We start from the raw sequence: 25,179 nt of genomic DNA, 5'->3' as shown, positions 1-25,179 counted from the left end.
GCGGCGGCGTCGAGCTTGGAGGCGAGCGCACCGGGCAACTGCTTCTCACGGAGGAGCAGTGGGAGGCACGTCGTCGTCAGCGACGCAACAAGGACGGCGCACGTGCGGGCGATGCGCAGAACGGCCGTGGTGGTGGCCGCGGCGGCGACAACGATGATGACGGGAGCAACAGCACCTACTCTGAGTACGGCGAGGGCAAGTCAAAGAACAAGAAAGGCAAGTGCTACAACTGCGGCGAGCGAGGACATTTCTCCCATGAATGTCCAAAGAAGAAGCAGGAAGAGGCGCTGCTTGCGAAGGCCGATAACGGAGCAACCCTTCTGTGATGAAGCGTTGAGTGCGCAAGTCAAGATTAGGGGAGGCAATGTTAGGAATAATCATGACTTGTTCATATTTGAGTATTTGCATTAGTTAGCATGCAGTTTGCTGAAAGGCGAGATGTGTTCTCGTGGAGGCATGAGCTAGTTGTTGGTGTGGGTCAGTTAATCATCTAGCTAGTTAGTTAGCACGTTGCATGTGTTAGTGGAGTGAGTCTTCAGGTTTGTTAGCTGCATGCATAAGTAGAGGAGCACGTTGGAGCGTAGCTCCCGGTCAGCTCGGAGGACGTCCGGTTCATGCGCATGAGTGAGTGGCTCATGCACGAGTGGAAGCCCGGGCCGTGTGGAGATCATGCGTGCGTGCGCGTGAGACCCGGTTTGAGGCTGTTGCTCGACGGTACGTGATTGAGTCTTTATAAGCATCATGTAAGCCTTTTCAGAAGTGTCAGTTTAATACAGAGAACAAGAAAAGGGCGTTCGTCGCCGCAAGAGTCTGTGTTCGCGCGTGTGTCCACTTCGAACTAGCTAGCTTCTCTGTGTGCTTCTTCTCTCTCGCGTGAGTTTGTGTGCTTGTGCGAGCTGCTGATCCTGGGCGGTTCCAACACAAGCCGCCGCTGCCCTGTGCGGTAGCTTTGCTCCAGGCCGGCGCCGCGCCTGCTTGCACGGCCTCCCGTGCGCGGGGCCAGCCCCGCCCCGCGCGGACCAAGCCGCCGGCCGGCCAAGTGGCCAAGGATCCGCGACCGTGGCACCCCAGCTGGCAGTCCTTCTCCGCACGGCCAAGGGTCTCTGCAGAGCTCCAATCGACCATGGCCATGGAGGCCACGTACGTTCTGCATATCTGTTCCAAGAAGGAAGATGACGAATTTACAGAAGTGCCACTGGTTCGTTATCTCCACAGTTTAATGATTCTAATTCCGTTTTGCTCCGTTCGTGTTGCATTAGTTTTGTAACCACGCGCTCTATGCAGCAGCAGTAGCACTAACGTTCTTCAGCCCACATATTTATGATTTTATATTTGGTTAAACATTAATTTGATAAATGCTTTGTACAATCGAGTTTCAAATTAAAAGCAATATAGATTCTATATCGTGTTTTATATGTAAATATTAATATGATTTAATTGCTACCATCCATGTGTTTTAAATTATAATTTGTTTAGCTGAACCCATGTCATATGCAGTTATAGTAAATGCTCTCACATTTTAATTTCTTTTGCAAGCTATAGTTTGAATGACTTAAATAAATATAAGACATATTTATAGAAATAAAGCATGACTAGATTTAGCTCGGTTTCTAATTAAACTGTACGGTGACTAATCTGAATTAATGTATTTCACGTGATCTAGTTTAATTAAAACAAATAAAGCACCTAGGCTTTTCTATTCTTGTATAATATATAAAACTCTCGGTAATCGTTTTTTTAATGATAGTTTTGTTTTCGTCGTTTCTTGTGATCTCATAGCACTAGTTCTCTTTTAGTACGCTGTTTTAACTTGTGTGGTTGCTTTTATTTGTTGCTTGTATGTGTGCCTATGCGTAGTGCTTGCTACGAGTACGAGAACCGTTTGTGAGCGTTGAAGATCGGAAGGTGGTGACCAGAAGCAAAGTATGAGGGAGTTTGAGCAAGTGTAAAAGGCAAAAATAATGTGAGGCTTCCTTGATACCTATTCACCATTAATGCCATACATCCATGCATGTCTAACTTGATCAACCCTTAAGTATTTTATGCTAGCACATTGTTATCTTGATCCTTGATACCTACGGAGTTTATGCATGTGGTAGTTTTGCTAGTTGCTCTACTTAATGATGAAAGTTCCATAATATTGGCTAATGGTATATGCAATGATGTTCAAAATGTGCTTTTTAGCAACATGGAATCATAAGGACTTATATGACAGCAAAATCCGGGACTTACAATACAACTATGAGTGCTATATGGCTCTGGCTTTAATTCAGTATGAGGAGCTTTTCTAGCTAGTAGTAGCTTACCAAAAGGCGCTAAAAGGATCAAGATGCCCAAGAGGGGGGGGGTGAATTGGGCAAATTCTAAATTTCTTTGCAATAATTAAACCCTACGGTTAGCCCAATTAACCCCTTATGCCTAGAAAGTGTTTCTATTGATCTAACGCACAAAAGTTTAGTAATCTATGTTCCAATCCTACTCTAGCATGATAATTCTATGAATGTAAATGTCAAGAATTGAATTGCTCAAAGTAAATGCTCAAAGTAAAAAGGGAAGGAGGAACACGGCCACTCCCCACTAGTCCTCGTTGGAGCACTCGCGCAAGGGTGTAGCTCCCTCTTGATCCGTGCAAGGATCAAGTGCTCTCTACGGGATGATTCTTCGACACTCCGTCACGGTGAATCACCCACAACCGCTCACAACTTGAGTTGGGTCATCCACAAGCTCCACCGGATGATCACCAAGCTCCCAATCTCCACCAAACTATCTAGGTGATGGCGATCACCAAGAGTAACAAGCATGAATTCTCACTTGACCACGACAAGCCTAATGAGAAAGTTGGATGCACACTTTGCTACTCTTGATCTCACTAATGAGGGCTTTCTTTGGGATTCTCAAATCCCAATCACCTCACTAGGACCTTGCTCTTCTTAGCACTCACAAAGGTGTTTTTTAGCTCTTGGAATGAGCAAAAGTACCCCCACATACCCCCACACACGAATAGAGGAAGTATTTATAATACCGGCTGAAAAACGAACTGTTATGTGCCTCTGCGGGGTGACCGGACGCTCTGGTCATGCTGACCGGACGCTTCGGTCAGTTCACCCCGAACTCCAGTGTTTAAGTGGTGACTGGACGCTGGACAGCGTCCGGTTAGCAAAGACCGGACGCGTCCGGTCGTGATTTTCCCTCTTTGGAACCTTATTGTAGTCGACCAGACGCTGGAACTCAACGTCCGGTTACTTCACCTCTCAGCGTCCGGTCACTTCTAGACGACTTCACCTTGATCAAATGAACTGATCGGACTCTGCGCCAGAGTTCGGTCACACCGAAGCCAGCGTCCGGTCAGTATTTGACCCTCCATTCACTTCCAACTCTCGATTATATGTGAATGAAGTTTGCTCCAATGGATCTAAGGGCTATTTTGGAGCTACCTAGTACAAGATTTAGCAAGTGTACACCATACCTAACTGACTAGACTCACCTAGGTCAAGCTACTCGTCCAAACCCCCCTTAATAGTATGGCCAAAGGAAAAACAAAGTCCTAAACTACTCTAAGTGTCTCTTCAACACCAAACGACAGTTAGAACTAGTCCATCCTTAACCTTGTCGTCCATCCTTTGAAAATCAAAACGATTTCCATCGTAGGGGCATGACCACCATGATTGCCCAATGAATCTCCATTACTGTGACCTAACTTAATTGTCTCTGCAAAACACACGTTAGTCACAGTTATCACGTATTGTCATTAATCATCGAAACCCAACTAGGGACCTAGATGCTTTCAGGCGCAAGAGGGGCTCCGATTTGTATGATCTCGGTCTGCCAAGAGGGTGCACTTTGGTTTATTTGTCTTTTGTTAGTCACCCTTGCAGGGGGCTCATGCTTATTGATGGAGAAACCTTAGCGGGCTACCCTTGTTAGACAAACCTTTAGAAGACTTCATAGTGAACCCTACCGATCTTCCTTGGTAGTGCGTCAAGAGGCTGATCACCTCGGACAAAAGGGTAAATCACGCCTCATGGTGAAAGTGTACAACCTCTACAGAGTGTAAAACTGTTATAACAGCCGTGCTCACGGTCACGAGCGGCTTGAAAAACTCACTGAATTATGGGTTGTTATTGTACTATGATGTCGATGCTCATGTTTAATCATTATTGTCATATTGCCATTGCTTATGATCATGTGAAAATTGGAGCTAAGCATAATTTAGCAACTCAGGTTCTAATGATAAAACTTGATCTATTAAAATTGCCTATCACAGTCCAGCCGTGTCTAACCTTTTGAGCCTACATCCCCTCATATTATGCTTGTTAAGCGGTGGTTTACTTACGCTTGCTTTACTTTTCAATTACTTTGAAAAAATACGGAATTGGTAATAGAAGGTGAAGCTTGGTTAAGTTTCTGAAGACGTATGTTACCCTAGTCACCCATCCCTTGTGAAGTTGGAGCCTGAAGAAAAGATTAGTAACCGTTCCGCTATACTCTGACGTAAGTGCTAATTATAAGTATGTTTCCACTATATAACATTGTTTCTGATATCCTCTATTCTGCTGTTGTATGTGTGGACTTTCTAGGCACACATATGATGAATCTGATTTTGTTTTTAAAACCGGGTGTGCTAGCCAATCAAACTATTTAAAGTTTGACTAAATTTATAATAAATATTACTAACATCTATATCTCTAATAAAATTTACAATGAAAATATATTCCATAATTAAAATGGTACTTATTTTGTATTATGAATATTAATACTTTTTTATATAACTTTATTTAAAATTCAAATTGTTTGACTCCTCAAGAAATGAAAATTACTTTTTTTTTACGGAGATAACAACATCTAACTAACAGCTACTTCGATAATTTAAAAACACAACAGCCTACTTTAGTAAACGTGAACCACAACACGCGACGAATGCATTTTAACTAGGTCTTTATATTGTCATAGGGTCCAGGCGCCTGACTCCACATCCAAGCATCTGTTGCTTGATTTAGTGCAGCTTTTCTCCATAAGCGCCTCCAGAAGGCTGCTCTGACTCTGACCCGCACCGTGGCAAGATCAACATGTAAATAGAGGCAAATCTATGTACCAGTAAGGGTTGCGGGAACACCCACAAAAAATGAAAAAACATCGATTATAATCAGATTTTCACCATATTCACATAGTAACAGTAGAAAGCTATACACTCACAAGACATATGCACTACCCTCACATATACTCTAGCTCCGCCCCTACACACTAAAGTGCATATATAAGATAGAGTGTGGGCTCATGCTTATTAATGAGGAAACCTTAGCGGGCTACCCTTGTTAGACGAACCTTTGTAAGACTTCATAGTGAACCCTGCCGACCTTCCTTGGTAGTGCGTTAAGAGGCTGATCACCTCGGACGAAAGGGTGAATCAAGCCTCATGGTGAAAGTGTACAACCTCTATAGAGTGTAAAACTGTTATAACAGCCGTATTTACGGTCACGAGCGGCTTGGAAAATGTAACACCCTAAAATTTTGCCTCCTTTGGAAAATAGGTTTAAAATGATTTAATTCTGTATTTTGTGCTCATGAAACGTAGAAATAAATAAATAAATAAATTTCTCATGAATTTAAAATTTATCATAAAGTAGCAACATGTATGTGCATTCATGCCGCTGCATATAATTTTGTGAATGATTGGTATTGATCAAAATTTCAAAGAGAATTGGAATTTGAATTGGAATTAGTTTTAAAAATATGTTTTAGGAAATAGAAAAGGAGTTTTATTAATATTTTTTTCTTTCCCCTTCTCTGTTTTCGGCCCGAGCAGCCGCGTAGCCCAGCTCCCACTCCCGCTGGCCTGGCCTGCTGGCCCATTCCTCCGCGCCGGCCCAGCTGCGCTGCTTTCCTCCCTCCGCCTGCGCCCGAGCCGCACGGAAACCGTCGCTGCAGCAACCGCCGCCGCTCCCTTGGCCCAGCACCGAGCCGCAGCCGCGCTGCCCGCCTCAACTGCCGTCACGCCCTCAGCCGCTCACAGCCCGAGGCCACAAGTCAGCGCCATCCCCCACCTCTGCCCCGCGCCCGGTCCAGCCAGTCATGGCCGCAACCGCCTCCGCGCCCACGTCCGCATCGTGGGAGCGCCTCCCCGTGCCCCTGCCTCTACAAAAAGGAAGCCCGGCCCGAGCCGCTTCCCCCTGCTGCTTGCCCCCGCTCCCGTCTTCGCGCTCGCCATGCGCGGAAGCCGCAACCACAGCAGCAGGGAAGACCGCGAGCTCGCGAGCCACCATTGTTCTTCATTCATCATCTCTGGTTCATCCCCGCCCTGATTGAAGTCATGGTGAGCTTCGCTTTGTTCCCCTCTATCTCTCGGTGCCTTCAATTGGTCGAACCGTGGCCTCTAGGGCCTTAGACAAGTGCGCCGGCGAGCTCCTCCTCGCTGCCGGTCATGGCGGGCGCCGCGCGAGCCATCCCCCGACCGTGTTTTGTCCTGAGGTGGACTCGCCATCTTCCCCGCATCATCCCCATGGCCTCGGTTGGGCACACCGTGGCCCGTGGGCTGAGTTTCCCACGCGCCGGCGAGCTCCTCGTCGTCGGCAATGGCGCCTCGCCGTGGAAGCTACTGTTCTGGCCGTCATCTCCTCTCTCCCTCCTCTGATCTAATCCGAGCCGTTCATTTCAAATCCGACAGCTCTCTGTGGCTGATACCCCTTCGCGGGTTATTTCTCTAAAGAGCCCCTCGGTTTTCATCTATTTGAACCCGCAATCCATAGCGTAAATCCCCGAATACGCATTCTCGTTTTGAAAGCGTAAAGTTCACTGCTTTAGTCTAAAATACGTTTTCAGTATTTATAGAAATGCCACTAGATTTGTTTTGCTCATAAAAACTTCGTTTTAGCTCCGAATTGATCCGTTCAAATTGCGTTAGCTTCGTAATTTCATAAGCTACGTGTTAGTACCACTGTTAATCAATTTTGCAACTTTTAAATTTTATGGTTAGGTTTAATTAAATAAAGTACTGTAGGAAATCCCGTTTAATTCATAACTTTCGTGTTTTGGCTCCGTTTTTCGTCAACTTCGCATTGACGTGATCGTAGCGAGACGTAGATTCTTTTATAAACATTTCATCTTGTTTTCTATACTGTTGGTGTACTGTTCTAATTATAGGATTGTTTGCTTTGCATGAATACCTTTGGAATGTTGTATGTCGCCATGTTGATCGCGTTCAGACGGTGAGGAGAACGTTGGAGACCAAGAATTCTTCGACGACCAGGACCAGCAAGAGTGTGTGAACCAAGGCAAGTATAGCATGGGCCTACCTTGATGTCCTATTTCACTTTAATCATTTACTCATTTGCATGTGTCTAATTTGATACCCGTAAGGACATCCTAGTGATTGTTTATCTAATTCCTTGTCTCCTATGGGGTATTTGCATATGGGTAGATTGCTAGTGCTCTAAATGAACATGATCTATATGATGATGAATGATTCTATGGAACTAAAAGTATAACATGATTTATAACAACTGTTCCATAGGGCGAAGGTGCAAATGACTTTTGACCATGTTGCTCCCGGCCCTCCATTAGGACTTATCTGACAGTGCAACCGGAAGAGTCATATGGCTCTGACTTTAGCTCAGTAATAGGATCTTTTCTAGCTAGTTAGAGGTTACCTTTTTGGCGCAAATGGGGCTTGCCACGTTGGGTATAGGGCTGCCTCTGTTCCTATGAGTATAGCCACGATGGATATGTGCTATAGGAAAGGGGGTGCCTACATCTGCCTGCCAAGGAAACCTAGCGATCCTAACTTGTTAGAGAAACCTATGAAATGGCTTCATAGTGTACCCTGCCCGCTCACCTTGGCAGTGATATGGGAGTAATTAACCCGGGCATATGGGGATCACGACTCATGGTGAAAGTGCACCACCTCTGCAGAGGGTAACAAACTGTTATAACAGTCGTGCTCACGGTTACAAGCGGCCCGGAAAACTCACAGAATAATTGGCTACTTGTTATTGATCATTTAAGTTGTTCTATGATGATATATGGTACACTTGACCCTGATATATGTTCTAATGGGATTAAATGGGAGCTTAAGCTTAATTTGATAATATCTGATAATAAAAGCTTGTCGTACTAAAAATGCTAACTGCAGTAAACCAGTGTCAATCTTTTGAGCTTCATAACCACATGTTAACTTGTTAAGTACGGGATGTACTTACGCTTGTTTATTTTCTTTATTTGGATAAAAATCCCAGATGGGTAACAGATGACAACGGGTATGAGAAATTCCTGGAGGATTTTTAGGCTTGTGGTCAACCAGTTGACCTTCCCTGTGATGGTGTTCCACGTGAGAGAGTTACCTTTTATTTTTCGCTGTGATGTATAAGACTAAGTTATATTATGATTCTTGATGTAAGAGACACTATGATGATACTTTATGTAATTTGTCAACTTATGTGTGTGATTGATCCCTAGGCACATATGAGTTAGTGCATTCAATTTTATCCTTAAAATTAGGTGTGATAAATTGGTATCAGAGCCATGTTGACTGTAGGACGCAAGCCTAGTAGAAATTGGTCGTTTTAAGGTTTAGATGTTGCTATAAAATCCTTGCTCTATGAATCTTGATATTTTCTTCTCTACTATATCTCTATCTTTGCTATACATCTCTACTTGGTTCTTATTTTAAAGTCTTTGTTCTCATCTTCACTCCTTGATTTGACATGCCTTTAGAACTATTCCTCACCACCTTCTTGCGTAATCTGAAGATAAGTTTTAGGATTGTTATCCCTATTATAATGAGAATGATAGTATCGCAAGTTGAGTTAATGATTGAGTTGTGCACCTTTATTGCTTTGTTGATTTATCATTATGCTTATGATTGTTTTGAATCTTTGTAATGATTGCAATGATCTTGTTGGGTGTTCTCACAATTTCATTTAGTTATAGGCCTAAGGCATAAGGATTAATGAAATAAATAGTCAGGTTTTGGTTTTCTTCTGTTTTTCTATCCTGTCTTTTCGGAGCAGTCTGCACTCTTCGGCTATATCTCTGATTTTGGATGGCAAAAAAATCATGAGAAATTTTGAACAATAGTAGACTTCAAAGTCTTTCTCTGAGCGAAAGAATCACCTTTGTAGCTATTTTGGTTATGGAGATACGAAAATCACAAGGCAATGCATCTGTGCTGTTTGGATTCTGGAGTAGTTTCGGTTGTGTATTGTTTTCGACCATGTTAACTGTAGAAAATTGGAAAAGTGTTCTATAAGAAAGTTGTGGATAATTTTATAAGCTTTCTAACGGTATAAGCTACAACTTCATTAGATTAACAGAAAAAGAGTTACAGCTGTTTTACTGCACTGCTATTTTTCATCTCGCGAGGAACTTCATGTTTCTTGCCCTTATACAAGAGTATCGTTGGGATGTCAGAACATCTTGATACCAGTTAGCTCATCTACAAGAAGTAGATGAAAGCTATATTTTGGTGTCCCCTAGTCTATCTTTTCTTAAGGGGTAGCCAAGTTGAAGAATTTGGAAGCTGAAGTGTCCTACGTTCTTGTTTGCGCAGCGAAAGCGTGGTGGTACCCAAAGATGTGAGAGAAACTCAGAGTCTCAATGAGGTTTGGTTAAAGGTTCAACGAAGGTTTATTCAAGACCATCAAGATTTTGGTAGAGCTACCAGAGAAGTTTTCAAGTTAGTTTGGATCAAGAGACCTTAGCTAAGTGTCGGAAGGAGTTCAAGAAGAGTTTAAAGACGGGGTATACCTATCTCCAAGTCGACGTCACCCGAATCTCGAGGATGAGATTCATCTTAAGGGGGGTAGAATTGTAACACCCTAAAATTTTGCCTCCTTTGGAAAATAGGTTTAAAATGATTTAATTCTGTATTTTGTGCTCATGAAATGTAGAAATAAATAAATAAATAAATTTCTCATGAATTTAAAATTTATCATAAAGTAGCAACATGTATGTGCATTCATGTCACTGCATATAATTTTGTGAATGATTGGTATTGATCAAAATTTCAAAGAGAATTGGAATTGGTTTTGAAAATATGTTTTAGGAAATAGAAAAGGAGTTTTATTAATATTTTTCTTTCTTTCCCCTTCTCTGTTTTTGGCCCGAGCAGCCGCGCAGCCCAGCTCCCACTCCCGCTGGCCTGGCCTACTGGCCCATTCCTCCGCGCCGGCCCAGCTGCGCTGCTTTCCTCCCTCCGCCCGCGCCCGAGGCGGGCAGAAACCGTTGCTGCAGCAACCGCCGCTGCTCGCTTGGCCCAGCACCGAGCCGCAGCCGCGCTGCCCGCCTCAACTGTCGTCGCGCCCTCAGCCGCTGATAGCCCGGGGCCACAAATCAGCGCCATCCCCCACCTCTGCCCCGCACCCGGTCCAGCCAGTCATGGCTGCAACTGCCTCCGCTCCCACGTCCGCATCGTGGGAGCGCCTCCCCGTGCCCCTGCCTCTACAAAAAGGAAGCCCGGCCCGAGCCGCTTCCCCCTGCTGCTTGCCCCCGCTCCCGTCTTCACGCTCGCCGTGCGCGGAAGCCGCAACCACAGCAGCAGGGAAGACTACGAGCTTGCGAGCCACCATTGTTCTTCATTCATCATCTCCGGTTCATCCCCGCCCTGACTGAAGTCATGGTGAGCTTCGCCTTGTTCCCCTCTATCTCTCGGTGCCTTCAATTGGTCGAATCGTGGCCTCTAGGGCCTTAGACAAGTGCGCCGGCGAGCTCCTCCTCGCTGCCGGTCATGGCGGGCGCCGCGCGAGCCATCCCCCGGCCGTGTTTTGTCCCGGGGTGGACTCGCCATCTTCCCTGCATCATCCCCGTGGCCTCGGTTGGGCACACCGTGGCCCGTGGGCTGAGTTTTCCACGCACCGGCGAGCTCCTCGTCGTCGGCAATGGCGCCCCACCGCGGAATCTACTGTTCTGGCCATCATCTCCTCTCTCCCTCCTCTGATATAATCCGAGCCGTTCATTTCAAATCCGACGGCTCTCTGTGGCTGATACCCCTTCGCGGGTTATTTCTCTAAAGAGCCCCTCGGTTTTCATCTATTTGAACCCACAATCCATAGCGTAAATCCCCGAATACGCATTCTTGTTTTGAAAGCGTAAAGTTCACTGCTTTAGTCTAAAATAAGTTTTTAGTATTTATAGAAATGCCACTAGATTTGTTTTGCTCATAAAAACTTCGTTTTAGCTCCGAATTGATCCGTTCAAATTGCGTTAGCTTCGTAATTTCATAAGCTACATGTTAGTACCACTGTTAATCAATTTTGCAACTTTTAAATTTCATGGTTAGGTTTAATTAAATAAAGTACGGTAGGAAATCCCGTTTAATTCATAACTTTCGCGTTTTGGCTCTGTTTTTCGTGAACTTCGTGTTGACGTGATCGTAGCGAGATGTAGATTCTTTTTATAAACATTTCATCTTGTTTTCTATACTGTTGGTGTATTGTTCTAATTATAGGATTGTTTGCTTTGCATGAATGCCTTTGGAATGTTGTATGTCGCCGTGTTGGTCGCGTTCAGACGGTGAGGAGAACGTTGGCGACCAAGAATTCTCCGACGACCAGTAGGACCAGCAAGAGTGTGTGAACCAAGGCAAGTATAGCATGGGCCTACCTTGATGTCCTATTTCACCTTAATCATTTACTCATTTGCATGTGTCTAATTTGATACCCGTAAGGATATCCTAGTGATTGTTTATCCAATTCCTTGTCTCTTATGGGGTATTTGCATATGGATAGATTGCTAGTGCTCTAAATGAACATGATCTATACGATGATGAATGATTCTATGGAACTAAAAGTATAACATGATTTATAACAACGGTTCCATAGGGCGAAGGTGCAAATAACTTTTGACCATGTTGCTCTCGGCCCTCCATAAGGACTTATCTGTCGGCAAAAGCTGGGACTGACAATGCAACCGGAAGAGTCATATGGCTGTGACTTTAGCTCAGTAATAGGATCTTTTCTAGCTAGTTAGAGGTTACCTTTTTGGCACAAATGGGGCTTGCCACGTTGGGTATAGGGCTGCCTCTATTCCTATGAGTATAGCCGCGATGGATATGTGCCATAGGAAAGGGGGTTCCTACATCTGCCTTCCAAGGAAACCTAGCGGCCCTAACTTGTTAGAGAAACCTATGAAATGGCTTCATAGTGTACCCTGTTCGCCCACCTTGGCAGTGACATGGGAGTAATTAACCCGGGCATATGGGGATCACGACTCGCGGTAAATGTGCACCACCTCTGCAGAGGGTAACAAACTGTTATAACAGCCGTGCTCACGGTTACGAGCGGCCCGAAAAACTCATAGAATAATTGACTACTTGTTATTGATCATTTAAGTTGTTCTATGATGATATATGGTACACTTGACCCTGATATATGTTCTTATGGGATTAAATGGGAGCTTAAGCATAATTTGATAATATCTGATAATAAAAGCTTGTTGTACTAAAAATGCTAACTGCAGTAAACTAGTGTCAACCTTTTGAGCTTCATAACCCCATGTTAACTTGTTAAGTACGGGATGTACTTACGCTTGTTTATTTTCTTTATTTGAATAAAAATTCCGGATGGGTAACAGATGGCAACGGGTATGAGGAATTTCCGGAGGATTTTTAGGCTTGTGGTCAACCAGTTGACCTTCCCTGTGATGGTGTTCCACGTGAGAGAGTTACCTTTTATTTTTCGCTGTGATGTATAAGACTAAGTTATATTATGATTCTTGATGTAAGAGACACCGTGATGATACTTTATGTAATTTGTCAACTTATGTGTGTGATTGATCCCTGGGCACATATGAGTTAGTGCATTCAATTTTATCCTTAAAATTGGGTGTGACAGAAAACTCACTGAATTATGGGTTGTTATTGTACTATGATGTTGATGCTCATGTTTAATAATTATTGTCATATTGCCATTGCTTATGATCATGTGAAAATTGGAGCTAAGCATAATTTAGCAACTCAGGTTCTAATGATAAAACTTGATCTACTAAAATTGCCTATCGCAGTTCAGTCGTGTCAAACCTTTTGAGCCTACATCCCCCTCATATTATGCTTGTTAAGCGGTGGTTTGCTTACGCTTGCTTTACTTTTCAATTACTTTGAAAAAATCCCGAATTGGTAACAGAAGGTGAAGCTTGGTTAAGTTTCTGAAGACGTATGTTACCCTAGTCAGCCGTCCCCTGTGAAGTTGGAGCCTGAAGAAAAGATTAGTAACCGTTCCGCTATACTCTGACGTAAGTGCTAATTATAAGTATGTTTCCACTATATAACATTATTTCTGATATCCTCTATTCTATTGTTGTATGTGTGGACTTTCTAGGCACACATATGATGAATTTGATTTTGTTTTTAAAACCGGGTGTGCTAGCCAATCAAACTATTTAAAGTTTGACTAAATTTATAATAAATATTACTAACATCTATATCTCTAATAAAATTTACAATGAAAATATATTCCATAATTAAAATGGTACTTATTTTGTATTATGAATATTAATACTTTTTTATATAACTTTATTTAAAATTCAAATTGTTTGACTCCTCAAGAAATGAAAATTACATTTTTTTTACGGAGATAACAACATCTAACTAACAGCTACTTCGATAATTTAAAAACACAACAGCCTACTTTAGTAAACGTGAACCACAACACGCGACGAATGCATTTTAACTAGGTCTTTATATTGTCATAGGGTCCAGGCGCCTGACTCCACATCCAAGCATCTGTTGCTTGATTTAGTGCAGCTTTTCTCCATAAGCGCCTCCAGAAGGCTGCTCTGACTCTGACCCGCACCGTGGCAAGATCAACATGTAAATAGAGGCAAATCTATGTACACAGTAAGGGTTGCGGGAACACCCACAAAAAATGAAAAAACATCGATTATAATCAGATTTTCACCATATTCACATTGTAACAGTAGAAAGCTATACACTCACAAGACATATGCACTACCCTCACATATACTCTAGCTCCGCCCCTGCACGCAAAAGTGCATATATAAGATAGAGTCTGGGCACTATGCCAGTATATTGACTTTTGAAAGGTGGGTTTAGTGTGTTCAACTTTGTTAAAAGGCATATCCTAGGCACTCAGAAATCATTTTTAGAGGCGCCTCACTTTTTTTGATAGAGACAATTCTATTAAAATCTACCTCTCGAAATAGTTTCTAGCCGACCCATCTCCAGAAATCAATTATTAGAGGCGACTTTGTTTTAAGAGCTGGCTCGCAATTTGGTTCCCCTCTAAAAATAGGTGGACTAAAGAAAAATATGTTACTTTTTGCAAATCAAGTCGAATGAATACTATTTTTGTATCAAACTTGTACTACTCGAAGGTATCTAAAACTTTGTATTCAATGACTTTTACATTTGAAATAATTTAAGGCCCAAAAAATATATTAAGTTGTCATAATTGGAATGTCAATATTTTATATTTTTTTTCAAATGAATTCGGTTGCGGAAACAATCTAGACCAAATTCTAGTACTTGAAGGCATCTCCAACAGTATAGTTGACTATTTTTTATTTGAAAGCATTTAGTGCCAAGAAATTCTATTTAAAATTTTAGATTTTGAAATTCTTTTTTTATCTTTCAAATTACCTCGAATGGAGAAGTGACCTAAACTATATTTGTATTACTCGAAATGATATGCAACTTCGTACTATACAACAACTTTTTAATTTAAAATCATTCAGTACCTTGAAATTTTGTTTTTAGATTAATGATTTTGAATATTTTTTGAATTTTAAAAAAATCAACCTTGGCTGCCAGAAGCGGCCTAAACTAAAGTTGTAGTACTCAAAGAGGTCTCACACTTTCCAATTCAAAGGTTTTTCATTTGATTTCATTTAGGGTCTCAAATGTGCATTACAATATTCAATCAAGTGAATACAAAAGAAATGTATCAGTTAGTTGGCCACAAGGAATTTTGAGGTCCAGCAGTAAGGAAGGAACGTGCAAGGTTAGAGGTCTTGAGTTCAAACCCTCATAGGCTCACGTGCGTGAAAAATCGTGGGACATATGACCTCTCTTGGGTTTAAAAAACTACTATTTTTCCCCTGATTTACAAATTTTGGAAAATAATTTTTAGTGGCTGCAAGGTTCGTCCTACCTCTAGAAATCATTCTCTAGAGGTGGCAGGAATTCGACCTGCATCTAGAAATTGATTTTTTGAGGCGGGTGAATATTTTTAGAGATAACACAGGTAGAGACGGTGAGAATCACTATTACAGTAAGGGCATGTTTGGTAGAGCTCCACGTACCTCCAGATCCTAAAAAACAGCTTCGCTCCCAATTTATTCCGCCCGAGAACTCCAGATCCGCCAAAAACGTTGATCTAGCTCCTAGATCTACCAAATCCATGGAGCACCTCAAGGGGTGCTATGAAAACTCTAATTTCGTGGGGTTGGTGAAAATTACCCACCACCGCCAATCAATACACAAAGATACCGGTTCCATCTAATTTCATGTTGCGTGCACTGCTAGTTCCTGTCGCGGCCAGTGCTCCGCCATCGGAGTTCACCCTGCCGCTGGCGCACGGCTCGCCGTGGCCCAGCTGAAAGGTCCTTGTGTGGTTTTGGTAATTGAGTGACAATCTAGGTGGACTAATTGTGTTTATGTGAGATACACAGGTGATTAGTCCACAGGTACATATGTATGAGTAACATATGCCATGAAGGTGAAAATAGCTTAGAGATGTTGCAAAGCTCACACATGTGATGATGAAGGAGCTCATTGCACATGAGACATGACATTGAGTCATGTGATCAAGGTGGAGAAGATCAAGACAAGACTTGGCTTGATGGACCGGTTGCAACCGTGAAGGACAAGTCGGAGGCTTTGGAGCGATGGACCGCGTGGTGGTGAAGCTTGAGCAAGACTTGACGCTGATGGACGAAGGCAACGGTGAAAAGCAACTGAAGTCAAGATCGATGAACCAATATGATCACGTGATGATATGAAGTGGATCATATCATTGTTGATCATGTTGGTGCATGTGTTGCATCGACATTGGAGGAGATGGAATGGAATGCGCAAGGCAAAGGTATAACCTAGGGCATTTCATTTCACCGGTCATAGGTGTGTAGAGAAGTTGATGATCGGGTTTAGGATAGATGGCCGTACTATCAAGAGGGGCAAACTTGTTTGCATATCAGTCATCTAAGTGCCACTCGAGTGATCTAACTTTGCATCATTGCTAGGATTGAGTGGCATGGCAAGTTGAGTGGCTAATCCTTTGGAAAAGGTTTGTGAAAATGCTAACACACATACACATGGTGGTGTACACTTGGTGGTGTTGGCACATTTACAAAGGAGATGAAGTTGGAGTTGATGTGGATCAACTCAACGAAGGAACGGAGACAAGGGTTCGAACTCCACCGGCGGAGTGTCCGCCCGTAGAGTGCGAACAGTCCGACGGTGCCACCGGCGCCCTATACAGAAAAGGTAGGGTCTCATAGAGTGGACCGGACGCTGGTCATGTGGTGACCAGACGCTGGGGTCCTGCGTCCGGTCAGTGGCAGCAGAGAGCGCACAGGCGTCGGTCTTCGACCGGACGCTGGCGCTGAAAGTGACCGGACGCTGGCATGGTGTGTCCGGTCAGGTTGATGTACGGTGACGTAGGTGACACAGAAAAGTTGGAAAAGGACCGGACGCTGATGCTGAGTCCGATCGTGGCCGACCAGACGCGTCCGGTCGCGACTGGAACCTTACTAGAAACGACCGGACGCTGGGGTCCTGCGTCCGGTCACTTTGAGCAGCTGCGTCCGTTCATCACTTGATCGTTGAGATCGGGTGAACAGCGTTTGAAGCCAATAACATGTGGCAAGCATCGGGCGACCGGACGCTGAGGTCCTACATCCGGTCAATCTGACCGGAGCGTCCGGTCATCCCAAAATTTGCCCAGTGAAAGGGTAACAGCTAGTTTAGCCTATGGAGCTATAAATAGAAGATGGTCTCGGCCATGGCTGGAGCTGAGCACCTCAGGGGACTTTGTGTCTATTCTTATGAGTGCTTGGGAGCCCTCCATCTCACATATGTTTGATAGTGATCATTCGATTGTGTGAGAGAACGATTCTAGTGCGATTGCATCGTGAGGTTGCATCGAGTGGCACTAGGTGATTGAGTTGCAAGCCGGTGGTGCTTGTTACTCTTGGAGGTTGCCACCTCCTAGATGGCTTGGTGGTGGTCTTCGTCGAAGCCCACAAGAAGCTTGTGCGGTGCTCCGGAGAAGAGCTTCGTGAGGGCATTGTGCTCGCCCCGCGGGAGCCACGAAGAGCAACTCTAGTTGAGTGTGTCATTGAGCTACCCTCACTTTTGGGGTAGGTTCTTGCGGTGCCCAACGTGCAGGTTTGGCGGGTGATGCCAATTAGCCGCCGAACCACCAAGTGAGCCGTCGACACAACAGAGACTAGCGTGTTGGCAAACACGTGAACCTCAGGAGAAAAATCACCGTGTCAACCTTCTTCTTCCCGTTGGTTTGCATCCTCATTACATAAGCTTATAATTACTTTTATATACATTATGCTTGTGTAGTTGCCCTTGTAATTAGTTAGCTTGTGTAGCTTACTAGTTACCTTCTTGCTTGTGTAGCATAGAAGTAGCTCCCTTGCGTGGCTAATTTGGTTTGTGTAACCTTGTTAGTCACATTGCTTAGTTTGTGTAGCTAAGTAATTGCACTCCCTAATTTGGCATTGGTTGCCTTGTTATTGAGCATTGCTAGTAAGCTTAGATAGCTTTGTGCTTTTGCTTACTAGTTTGTATAGGAGCTCCCTTGTTGCTTAAAGTACTAGTGGCATAGGTTTGTGTGACCTTGCTTCTAAAATTGGTTAGGTGATCTCTAGCTAGCCCGGCACCTTTGTTGCTTAATTAGGATCTTTGGAAGGTGCTAGAGAACATAAATAGAGGGGTGTAGTCTTGGCTAGACCGATAGTTTTAATTCCGCACTTATTTCGGTTAGCCGACGCGATTAATTTTAGAAAGGACTATTCACCCCCCTCTAGTCTGCCATCTCAACCTTACACCAGCCCCACTACGAGTGCGCCTCGCCATGGCTCAGCCCCACCACCGACCAACCCCGCCACCTCTTCCTCTGTGCCAAACAGTACCGTGTGCGAGCGAGCACCGAGATGTCCCCGAGGTGGCCTCGTGGGACAGAGATGCGGCCGAGGAGCCACGTGCGGCTGGCATCGTGATCCCTCGGGCTCTGGCAGCGGTGGGGGAGCCACCAGCGTGACCAGGCTTGGCAAGCCTAGGCCGGCGTGACTAGGCATGGCGAGCCCAGGCCGGCACGGCGGAGCGCGTTGGGGCTAGCGCGACCGAGGGAGAGGCCGGCGCGGGAGTCTGGCCATGGCTGCGCTGGGCCAGCCTTGGCCCCACCATGTGCCACATAGGAGGCCAGCCATGGCTGCGCTTGGGTCTCAACAAGGAAGAAGTGGTTTTTATGTTTGTCCCCTTGGATATGTTTTCATAATTACATATAGGTCATAGAGTTAGAGCTGTACCAAACAGAGAAGGTCAGCTCCACCGTAGAGCTGCTCCATGGTGGAGCACCTACTTTGGAGCTGTGTTTTCATAGCTAGAGCCCTGCCAAACAGGCCCTAAGTTTAACCGAGGTGGGTGTTTTGGATTAACCGAGACAGGTACCGCAAATGCCTCCGCCAAAACATCACGGTTAATCAGACCTTAACCGAGGGTTGCTTTGCCCGCCTCGGTTAACCAAAAAAATGAAAACCCATGGACAAGCCCGCTGAGCCCATCCACGGAACCACCGAGCCCATCCATGGGGCGCCACTCTACTCGCCAGATTTGCAGTGTCGTCGTGTCCGCTTGCTGGAGGAGGCCACCCGATCACCGAATCCGGCCACTGCTCGTCGGAGCGCCCGCCGTAGGGGCCGCTGGCCGAATCTGCCACTCCCAAGCCGAATCCGCCCCGCGCCACTGGGATCCAGCTCGCCACTGCCTAGAGAACCTCGTGCAAGACGAATCCAACGCTCGGAGATGCACCGCCGCCATTGCTCTAGTGGTGGGAGCACCACAGCCGTCATCGGGTGGAGTGGCTCCGGTGGAGGAGAAGCGCCATGGCCTGGTTGGGTGAAGGAGTGGCGCCGCGGCCATGGCCTGCTCAGGTGGGGGAGGGGCGGCGCCGCCGCTGTCTGCTCGGGTTGGGGAAGGGTTCCGCCGCCGCTGCCTACTCAGTGGAGGGGCACCGGGAGGGGGAGAGGAGGGGCGCCGCCGGGAGGAGAAGTGAGGGCGTAGGTGAGAGGAGGGGAGGGGAGGGCACACGTGAGAGGTGCGGCGCTGCTGGAATCACGAGGGGAAGGGAGGGCACGGTTGAGTCTGAGAAAGTGCGGCTGAGGGAGATAGACAGGTGAGGGAGAGAGTGGATTTAGGGTTTCATTTCATTATATAGTGTGACCTGATTTCTAGGCTCAATGGGCTTCCTGGTGGGCTTGGCCATATTAACCGAGACGGGCCTTATAAGAGGCCCGCCTCTGAAAATGAGGGTATTCCCACCTCCATTAATATATTTTAGGAGTTCTATAAATCGATTTTATGAGGCGGTTGATTGTGACCGCCTCGGTTAATGAAAAATGACTGCCTCGGTTAATCCTAGGCATTAACCGAGGCGGTTCAAAAATCCTCCGCCTCCGAGCCCCTTTGCAAAATGCCTCGGTTAAGTTTTTTTTGTAGTAGTGAATACCGCCTATATTGCTAGTTTTAGCTACCTCTAAAACCCATGCTTGTAGTGGTTGTAGTGGTGATATAAGTTAGACGGTTACTCCATGACTATTAATTCATAACATCTAGACAGTCTACATGCTAGTCGTAGGGTGTCATCACGAATTGATACCATCTGATGCTAATCTTGAGGCCTCCAACTATCCAGCAGCATCTAGGTATTATTACTAAGTAAGAGAGCCGCAGGCCCCGGAGGGCGCCACGCGCATCTACGTCAGTGAAAACTTCGTGTCCCGTTGATCTGCGGGTGGAGGGTGTCTGAACTCCTATGCTTGCACTGTACGGCCGTTCCCTGCCAGGTGCTGACCTGGAGTGCTACGTTGGTGCGCTGTCGAGCGGGAAATGGCCAGCGCGAGGTTCCTGTCAGGGCGCTTTCCGTTGTCGAGCGCTCATTGGTTGGAGCCTGTGCCGCTGGCATGCGGGAAAAGGAATATCAGCCCTGTCCGCCGAGCTTTTCTCTTCTCTCTCCACTCTGCTCACGGCTCCTCCCTCTCTCATGTGCCTCCAACGCTCGTCTGCTCCTCCTCTCTCTCTCTCTCTCTCTCTCTCTCTCTCTCTCTCTTGCGGAAGAACGGCTGCACAGTGGCCCTGGTATTTGTGGCCTCAGCACGGGCGGAACCCGGCGCGGACGCCTGAGCGGCCCCGATGTGGCGGCGCAATGGTGAGGACGGGCCCTGGTGATGGGTGGCCCAGCACAGCAGCCCTGGCACAGGCAGCGGTGGATCTAGCGTCGACAGCGAGGTAGTACCATCTCTCCTGTCTCTCGCTCTCATTCTTTTTAGCTCCGTGAAGCTCAGATCTCCCAGTCCTCTCTCAGGCTCATGCTTCGTCTGCTCCCTCCGTTGAGGCCAGATCTCGGCGGCTTCCCGGCTGATGGAGCGACGGGAGCGGAAGGCGGTGACCCGGTCGAGGGCGTGGTGGGTGCAGTGGCGACCCCCCCCTCCCAACAACACCAATCGATCCAGCGTGCGGGGTTCCGGCGAGATCGGACCACGTTTTCTTTCTCGATGCATCTGTCCGTGCTCTCGTCTGTGCTCCGGTGTGCTTTCCGTTTCTTTTTCTCCATTTTGATTTCTATGCTACTGTGGTTTGGAGAGTGGAGGGGCCATGCCCGGTCGAAAAGGCAGAGACGGATGGAGCATGGTTCCTCTATGCTTTTCTTACCTTCTATGTTCATTAGGATTTTGGGCTTTCCTATTTCCCTTTGCTGATTGCCGATGCTTATTCCTCCGTGTACTGTGATGCAGGGTGGTCAAGGAAGAGAAGGGGTTCTTTCCATAAATCAATTCGTACAGTCAAGTAGAATCAGAGGTGAGCTGGTACATTCTTTGATTTCAATTGCTTCGTGTGTCTTGTTTGTTTAGATTTGCCATGTGCTGTCTGGTCATGTGTGTTTTCCATCAGATTGCTTATAGTTGTTGGACTTTACAGGTCCGAATAATCTTGATCTGAATGTTCTGTGGATGCTTTGCGCCCATGTATATTCATGACCACCTTGTCAGTCAGTTTTTTCTTCAGCTATTATGACATCCCCCTGTTTTCAGCCACTATACATTTCTGATGGCTAAAGAAATTGATTGGTTAAAAAAGGGATCAACAACATTGGTGTTTGCTGGCAACCGGAGGCAAGTGTTCATTGTTGAGGCTTGAGAGATGATTACCTCCTTAGGTACGTATTCCTTTACAAGGCTTGATCTATGTATAGACCATTGTTTGACTATTATGTTGTCCATCTTACGCAGTTGACTATTTGTTGATGGATATAGTTTCTATATTGTTTACTTTTAGTCTTTGCTAGAAATAATGTTCCTTCTCGCATAATCCAGAGCTGACGCAGCCCTGTGGCTGCGTTGCCCACTGCCTAGCGGCCTAGAGCCAGCGTAGAGTTGCGGTTACCATGCAATTGCAGTTGCTTACGCTACTTCGTGCTTGCAGGTCTACACATCTAGAACTGAGGTTCTGGCGGGTAGGAGTAACTTCTAGGTCTAAAACATGTAGAACTGAGGTACGGTTCTGGTCGGTAATTCACACCCTGGGGACTAATGCTTGCTCAGTGCCTCTATGCTTCGGATTCATATTTTTTACTATCATTCGTGCTATCGTCGTCATAGATATCTGTTCTGTTTTTATGTATAGAAAGGTCCTGCTATTTTCATCTATGTTTCTTCTGCTGCTTATTTTTTATTTCCTCTATGCAATCCAACATGGCTGACAGGCTGACGTGTTTCCTCTATACCTAATAACCTAAAAGCAATCATTCCTTTACAATTTTTTTATTATGATCTGTCATTAGCATTTTTGCCTTACCAATGATCAGTCCTAGGTGGGGGCTCTGAAAATAATCAATGCTTTTCTACCCTTCATGTTTTGGTTCAATGAAATTGGTATGCCTGGTCACTAAATACATGGCTTAGCTTTTTTAGTTTCCTCACAGGTTGTAGCTTATGACACTTGCACTCTAATATAATGAGGTTTGATAGAGTTCAGTTTGGTATAATGATATCATATACAAGACCTGAAATTCATAAGAACACTGGTGCTAAGGACACTAGAATTTATATTCTACCTGATATCATAATACATTGCCTATTATCTACAAATTGATATACAAGACCTGAAATTTTTTAGGACATTTCTGCTAACGTGGGCATATCTGTATCTGGTACAGGCACATAAGTCATAAAGTACAGGATCTGCTGTTGGAAAGTCTCTGAAGATGCAAAACCCAGGTGCCAAGATCATCTCTATTAGGTTCATATGGTATTTCAAACTTATAATGTGTTTTGTATTGGAAGTTATAGCTAGAGAAAAATGTTACATATATTTAGGGATGAAAACGGTACGGATATTTTCCGACCGTATTCGAAACCGAATCCGTTTAGAGGGGTTGAGATCTGTCCGTATCCGAGACCGGATATCGAACATCTGATACCGTATCCGTATCCGAATACTCAAATCGCATATTTATGATGTCGATATCCAATCGTATCCTATCCGACATAGTTAACACTATCCGTATTCGAATCCGAATCCGGACAGAAATATGAAAACAAATGTAATATCGGTGATATCCGTCCGTATCCGATCCGTTTTCATCCCTACATATAATAGCTAAGTGTGAGCTGCCTGAGCAATCATGATTTTAGTGTGAACAAACCTTCAACAGCTCTAGAGGTAGACCAGAGACATGCTATTCTTCTATCATTGTCTTCTACGGTTTTGACTTGGAATAAATTTTTTCCAACACTGCACGATGTAGTTTTCAGTTCATTATAATTCTGGTTTGGGAAAAATTGCCTTTTTTAGCATGCTGGAACTTGGAAGTTTGTCTGATTAGAGCTGGAAGCTCCATTACCAGCCATGAAATTCAAGAGAAGTTCAAGAGCAGCCACTACTTAAATAACATCATTAGCTCTGCACTCCTGTCACACGTATGCTAAGTACTGTGACTGTCCATGTACAATATGCAATGTTGCACCATCTCGGTCTAGAAACTGTCTCCTCAATTTATGACTCATGTATGTAAAATATATGTAATGTCCAAGCATCTCAGCATTCAGTCTAGAGATTCTGCTTTTAGGATTGACCTTATGTTCCTTACTCCATTTTGTGGAAAATTCTGGTTAATTGTGGTTAATTGACCTTATGCCTCCTTGGCTTCCTTTCCTAGGACTGTCTCAAGACATATGTACTATTTGGATACCTTGCATACCGGTTTAGAAATCCAGTTTATGTACTTTATGTCTCATGTAATATATATGTAGTATTTGAACATCTTGCATGGTTTAGAAATCCGGTTTTCTGTTCGGCACGCATGGGCGCGCGCAAATCGCTAGTATATTCTAGATGGGAGCCTAGGCACGAGTAGATGAACAATGTCAAAAGGTCTTTGAAAATCGTGCACTTCAAGAGCTCAACCCTAAGGCGAGCCTTTATTGCCATCCCTATATAAGCATGTTAGTGATTTCAATAGAACTACATTTCCTTTAGACGCTTTGGTGGGAATGATTTCCCGAGGCACCTCTAAATCTATAAATTGATATGACAGTGTCTAAAGAACATTTGGACCACTAAACCAAAACAAATAAAAAGTATTCGACTTCAAAGGTGTAGATCATGTCAATGACTGTAGCTTCGATATAGATCAGCTGTTCTAAAATTGAAACTTGAATTTCAAATTTTGATAAATGAAAACAAACATTTGCGGCCTCTAAACTATCCCAAATACAAAATAAAAGTGGTCAACTACAAAGCTCTAAATAGTGATACGAGTTACATCTTTTGTATGTACCGTGCTAACATCCAACATCGTTTGAAAGAATCAAACACTTGAATTTCAAAACCTAAGAATTTCAAATGACTAATTAGGCTATAAAGAGTCTAAAAAAGGTTGTCAACTACAAAATTATACCTAATGTTAAGCTTTACACTTTTTATATAATATATTCGTTTTCATCGGACTTTATTTGTAAATTATATGAACTTTCTGTGGGACGAGTCTATCTATATCCTTTCATATTAATGGGAATAAAAAAGTCCTCCAACAGCTTTTTAATTAGATCCTAAAATACTAACATCATTTATTTCTGGTTTCTCACTACCTAAAGATAGAGAGCAGAAGTAACTCTCCAAGTGTGTATAAGATGGGCATGTTTGGCACAACTCTAGCTCTAAGATGTGATGCTTGATCTGTAATTTGTAGACTAAACTAAATGTTTATATTTAATCTAAAATATAAAAAATTAAATACACATTAGGTGCCTATATATGGCTTCAGATTCAGGATTTCCATGAGTTACAAGTGACCAGCACTAGGAAATCCATATATCTCCTAGAGCTAGAGCTTTGCCTGATATAGAGCTCTTGAATGGTGAGAAGATATAGGAAAAGTTTTTTATTCAAATGTCTCTCCAAATGAGGATTTACAGAGCAAATTTAGGAAAGAGTGTTGGAGATGCTCTAAGAACCTCAATTCATGAAAATTAATTATGCGTCAAAGTCCTTGAGTTGAATACTTAAATCACCCATATATGGCGATCCAATCATCCTAGTACTAAAATATTTATATCTAGACTAAATTAAAGTGGTTTAAATATTTATATCTAATCTAAAATATAAACGAAATAAGTCATGTAAATACACATTACATGCTTACAGCTCCAGATTCAGGATTTCCTAGAGATATATATTTCCTAGAGCTAGAGCTTTGCCCCATATAGAGCTCTTGAACGGTGTGAAGATATAGGAAAAGTTTTTTATTAGAATGTCTCTCTAAATGAGAATTTACGGAGTGAATTTAGGAAAGAGTGTTGGAGATGCTCTAAGACCCTCAACTCAAAGAAATTACACGTGTCAAAGTCGTTGAGTTAAATACTTAAATCGGCCATATATACCATATATATTACAGAAAGAGAGAAAGGGAAGGAAAGTTTGCGGAAGAAAAATGAATCATGTAA

General features: G+C 44.2%; 1 long non-coding RNA gene across 1 annotated transcript; it reads left to right on the top strand.

Moving 5' to 3' along the window:
* Nucleotides 1-20,511: 20,511 nt before the first annotated feature.
* On the top strand, nt 20,512-22,544 carry LOC136490186 (uncharacterized). The gene is made up of 3 exons (XR_010767543.1): nt 20,512-21,392; nt 21,659-21,728; nt 22,392-22,544. It is a non-coding gene; the product is annotated as an uncharacterized lncRNA (long non-coding RNA).
* Nucleotides 22,545-25,179: the final 2,635 nt, after the last annotated feature.

The sequence above is a fragment of the Miscanthus floridulus genome, chromosome 10 (assembly GCF_019320115.1).
Source record: "Miscanthus floridulus cultivar M001 chromosome 10, ASM1932011v1, whole genome shotgun sequence".
NCBI lineage: Eukaryota > Viridiplantae > Streptophyta > Magnoliopsida > Poales > Poaceae > Miscanthus > Miscanthus floridulus.
Note: the sequence above shows the minus strand (reverse complement) of the source record. Positions and strands in the feature narration are given on the sequence as shown.